We start from the raw sequence: 6,000 nt of genomic DNA, 5'->3' as shown, positions 1-6,000 counted from the left end.
TTTTTTTTGTCTTTTCAGGACAGGGTCTCCCTATGCAGTTCAGGCTGAACTTGAGCTCACTTTGTAGCCCAGGCTGGCCTCCATTTCACAAAGATCCTCCTGCCTCAGCCTCCTGAGCGCTGGGGTTACAGGCAAGCACCACGACGCCCTGCTCTTTTTCTGTCTTTGTCTGTACTGAGAGGAAGTCTTTAAAGAGCTCTTCGTTGATGAGTAACCAGCAAGCAGGGAGGTCCTCGAAGCGCATTCACTCTCACCTGAAGGCATGGCAAACCAAGGGCCACAGTACTTCTGCATCGTGCCAGGTGTAGCCAGACAGAAACTGATTCATTCGGACCTAGACTAAGCTAACAGATGGCACTTAATATAGCAGAAAATAGGTGAGATCATTCACCCAGGAATTGTTATCGAGATTCCCTGCTAATGATAATCAGCTCAAAAAATAGCCTGGGTGTTTTTGCCTCTCACAGTGACTTGTATTTATTGATAGGAGATGCTCACGGACTAAACACCGCAGGCAGCAAGCAAGGGCTGAAGGTTAAAACACAAGAAGTGTGCACATGTCCACGCCCATAGTGCGCCTCCCTGGCACAGTTCACTCCTCCTTTCTACACTAAGACCTCATGGGCAATGAAGATAAAGTTAGCATTTGACTTACTAGTACCTTGAAAATCCTAGAAATCATATCACGATATTTGAATAATGGTTCTCTGTTCTCAACGGCCTTCTATTCTGTGTTCATGTCTCTTCAGACAAAAACACCAGATTTGAAGTTGAAAATGATCTTGAGATCACGAATATTGACCCGCAGCAGGAAGCCTGCATCCGAGGCTAAAATTGCGTCCACAATCTGTCTGCAATTCATTAATAATTAATCATGCTTCCTGTAATTCAGACACACAATCACTATCAATGCAGAGTCAAAAAGGCAACAAACTGCACAGGGTACTTTTCTACAAACTCAAGATGATATTGTAACATTTGGAGCCCTCTTTGAATTGGGATCTTTGAAATCAGTTTTCCTTATGCTTTTCAGGCTCACTTCTGACTCCTGGCTCAGGGAAGCCCCCGGACTCAGCCTCCAGAGATGCTGAGATTAGAGCCATGCACCGTTACACCCACCCATCCTTGATGAATTAACATTGTCTGTCTGCGTCTGTTTCATAGTAAAATGTTTATAAATATAAAATTGATAGTTTATTCTTATATAAATGAATGAATTTAGAAAACACAAAAAGGACTACAGTGAAAGTAAAATTAATTCGTAATACTTTTTATACAATATGTACTGAAAGTAATCAGTACATATTCATTTTTATTTCCTATAAGGTTTTCTTTTTGATGCATCATTAGTGCAGCATATTATTGCATTTAAATGGAAATTATGATTTCACACAGTGTTTTGACAGATATAAGTACTATCTCAACAATAGCTAAATCCGTGGAAGCAATCCAAATGTCCATCCACTGAGGAATGAATAAAAAAGATGTGGTATTTTTACATAATGGAATATTGCTCAGCTAAAAAGAAAGAAAAACTTGAGGCTTTCGTAGGCAAGTGGATTAAACTAGAGTCCATACTCATAAGTGAAATAGATCAGACCCACATGTATAAATACCATATTGTCTCACTAGCGGAGGAAGCTGAAAGAGTAAATAAAATCTGAAAGGTACAATAGATATTGTGAAAGAGAAAGAAACTGTTCAAAAGGAGGGAACAACTGGGATGAGGGATAAGAGAAAAAAAAAGAAGGGAAAATGTGTATATATATATATATATATGTATATATACGCAAACACACACACACAGGGTAACTGAGAGAGTAGTACTAACTACTTCTATTGCTTTATTGAAAGGAACATTTAATGTTTAATTGTTTGATCATCTTAAATGCTTATATTTGTTTATCTGAGTAACCAATTTGCAGATAACAATATGTACAATATGTAATATAATATCTATTGTTAATTTTCTATCACCTTGCCTGAAACTCTGTATTGCTTCTATTCTTTGGGTATTGTTTTCTTTATATCTGTTTGTTAATATGTTTTCATTCTTTATCTTTAAAAATAAAATATTTTTAAACAAAAAATTATTATTTTATATTTACATGTTCAATGAGGTCACATCCATGTTAAAAACCAACATTATTTTTAATTCTTAAATAACTATATTTAGATAGACCTGTTTGTATTTTAGTCTCTCAACAAAGAGTGTAAAAGTTTGGAATACTTAGGACAGTGAGAACCTGAAAATCCATTTGATGAATTCGAATATGCAAAGAATACACTTCACATTTAAAATATTCTCGAGGAAAGCTTGTTTTCAGTAGTGTATTTTCCAGGAAGATCATCAAGGCATAATTTTTTTGACTAGGTTTTTTTTTGACTGTCATGTTGAGCTTTTTTTTTTTTTTTTAACTGGGAATTGAATCAATCTCAGGACCTTTCACTTGCCAGGCAGATGCTGTACTACTTTGCTATATCCCTGGCCCTTATATTGTGCTTTTATTCACTGCATGTGACTGCATGGTCAAAGCATGAGCCAGTGAGATCCAGGTGTAATATTTGGTTTTAGAGCTGAAGGAAAGGGGAATATTGCCAACTATTATCCTTTTTAAGTAGAAAAGTAAATTCAATTCAGCATTACTCCCCTAACATTGTGCTGGCCATTTTTGCATTACTTTCCTCATGAAGTTAGATAAAAGTGGAGTAACATAGCAGAATGACCATCAGAAGAACTGTCATTATTGCTGTGGACAGCACAAAGCAGAGTATTTGTCACATATGGCCTGGACACAGTCCACCAGGTTTTTGAACAAGTACAGCAGGAGTATAACTTTCAGGAGATAATCTTGTGTCCAGTATAGGCCACTAATCCTCAAAATCAAATTGCATTGGAAACCCCACTTTGACACTGGCATGGTTGGTATCATGCAGTTGGCATGATACTGAATCATGGTTTGGTCACTCTTCACACAGAGACAATATTTCTCATCATTTGTCCGATTTTTTTCATCTGTCCCAATATTCAAATTTTCTGAGCATTTCATTAGGTAAATATACTAAATATAATTTTGTGAGAGTATCCATCATGATGGAGAAGTGCAGAAAGATTAGAAAAAAATTGTAATTCGTTTACCTTAAATGTCAATTCTTTCTCTGGGACACTGGAATAAGACAAAAATCTATTCATTCTTAAACATATTCAGCATAATATTAATACTCTTAATTAGAAACTGGTGGTTTCTTTAAACACTATTGTAAGTGCACACTGTTTTTCTTTCTAATATTATAATCCCCTTTAGACAATTCCTGGCATAAGATATTAAGAAATCATTTAATTATAACTAAATCATTTGCATTTTAAGATCCATGTTTTAGTATGCACCTAACACAATGGCTATGCTTCTGATTTTTGTAGATAATTTTACAAGACAGGGCTGGGAGAGGGTAGAATTACTGTAATTGGAATTTTGGAAATGTGCTTGATTTTAATTTTAAAACATAAGTAGGACTTTGTCCTTCAAGGACAAAGAAGTATGTTGGAGGTAATATTTCATTTCTATCTTTGATGGGTGTTAAAATCCTCAAATTATCTTGAAAAATATGAGAGTCCACAGAGGAAAGACAATACTATTACTGTCATTCTTAATGAAATTTAATATTTATACTTATGTTACTTTGCCAGATCCGTGTATACAAAGCATGCTCTGTGCTTTGCCAGGTGGTTGGCATTGAGCAAATATATTTTGTCTCTGTATTACAATCTGTCCATGTGTTCTCTGCCTCCTCCTCAAAATTTATGTTCTGCTTCCCCAAAATTGATCATATATATTGTGACACTTCCTGATGAGTGGAACAACTTCATCATTTTGAGTGATATGTGACAATCTTAACCTTCTCTTTAGGGTTCAGTCAGCACCAGCAGTGGGATATTTAAAAGTATATATGGTTTAACATTAATCTTCAGTGCATGGATTTTATATATACATCTCCCTTTGCTTCCACTGTATCTGATCATTTGTTTTATTTGACTCAGAAATTTGCTTGATTTAGAAATTGGAAACATATATCTGTACTATTGACAAAAGACTATTCATAAAACATGGAGATTTTGCCATACATCCCAGAGGAAAGTCAATGTGGCAAAGTGAAGTACAAAATTATTTCTGTCTTGGTGTTATTTTTGAGTCATATATCTCTGCCTTTTTATGAACAGCAGGCATATTTGGAAGAGTTATGTCTGAGTCATAAATCCCAATTTGCCCAGGACATGACTAATAGGTGTCTTTAACACTCTGAGATGATATTACTGTCTTATCTTGCAAAAATTTTTAAGCCCTCAGTCACAAATAAGGTAGGTCAGACACCAATGACAGACATTAATGTTTGACTCACTAGGGAATAAGTGGCCACTCTTTTTCCTAAATCAGATTGTCCAAACAGATACACATATACTGATTCTTCCTATTATCGTTTCCTATTTATTAAGTACAACATGTCTGCTTTATCTTAGAGCAAAGGTGTTATCAGAAATAAATGATAGTAATACACAGTAGATTAGCTCTCTAACAAGACAGCTGGCAAAATCATATTTCAAACATGAAAAATATAAATCTTACTTTTTATTGTTTTATTTTAGATACAGCAGTATACAAATTTATGGGGAACAGTCTGAAAATTCAATATATGTATTATTCAATGTATAATGAGAAGATCAGAGTAATTGGTTTTATCCTACCATAGATTTTCAATTATATGAAATACTTTTCTAGATATCTCCTTACTACCAGCTGTTTTTATGAAATAGTTTGTAAGTAATAACTCAAGATTAGGAAGAAATATGAAAATATTATGGAGTTGTAAAATCCTATAAGAGGGCCTCTCTTTACGCACTGTCTTCATGAAAGCCTGCTTTTGGCTATGTTCATGAGGTTTTAAGGCACAGACAGCTGAATTTATGACCTAGTCATTTAGTCATAGAGTGGGATTCTGAATTTTGGGGTCCACGGTGTGCTCACATGTCAGATACATTTTTTTTTATTTTAAAGAGAAAAAATAAAAATAGAGTTTCAAAAAAGGCTAATAAGGGAGTTACAGGCAGGAATATAGCTCAGTGGCACAAGCGCCTGACTAGCAAGTGCAGGGTCCTGAGTTCAATTCCCAGTACCAAAAAAATTAAAATGAAATAAAATAAAATAGGGGAGTTACAATAATTTTGTTTTTGTCTTTTTGAGACAGGGTCTCACTATGTGGTTCAGGCTGGCCTTGAGCTCACTTTGCAGCCCATGCTGGCCTCAAACTTGTGACGATCCCCGTGCTTCAGCTTTTCGAGTGCTGGGATTACAGGCATACGCCACCATGGCTGAGTTACCATAATTAATGCACTGCTTATTGTTTTCTTCATGGTAGCTATTCAGAGTACAAGATATAGGAGTGACATGTTTCCAAACAATATTAGTGCAAATCTTTCTTTTCAACAAACTCAAAGAAACTAGCTGTATAGCTATCTTAACTATCACGTGTATAAATATATTTTTTCTTTTTCTCTTCCTTCCTTTAGTTTAGCTATAATTTTAAGAAGTATTTAGAATCAGAGTATGAATTTACATGCTATTGTGAGTGGAGTATCTTCAGCTAGATACAACTAAGAAAGTAATACTGAAAACAAAGTTTTAAAAAAACATTTTGAAGATTTGTTGATGGAGTAAAAATGAACTGAAAGGGAGCACACGAGAGAGGACCCTACAATCTATTTTGGGGCACCCTGTATGTGGGACACTATTAAAGCTTTACTTTTAAGTAGTACTTTTTGTATCAAAGAAATTTATTAGGTAGATATCCAGCAGAAATATATTTTCAAACATGGTTTTATGTTAGGTTCATTGCACATATGTCAGTTTCTGTGAAAGAAGATTGCATCAGTCTCGAAGTCTGATAGAGTATCTAAGAAATCAAATTTGTTTTATTTTTCCGGTACCGGGAATTGAACTCATGACC

This window comes from Chinchilla lanigera, unplaced genomic scaffold (genome assembly GCF_000276665.1).
Source record: "Chinchilla lanigera isolate Chin_1 unplaced genomic scaffold, ChiLan1.0 scaffold00025, whole genome shotgun sequence".
Classification (NCBI taxonomy): Eukaryota; Metazoa; Chordata; class Mammalia; order Rodentia; family Chinchillidae; genus Chinchilla; species Chinchilla lanigera.
The sequence above is the reverse complement of the archived record's forward strand: the minus strand, read 5'-3'. Positions refer to the sequence as shown.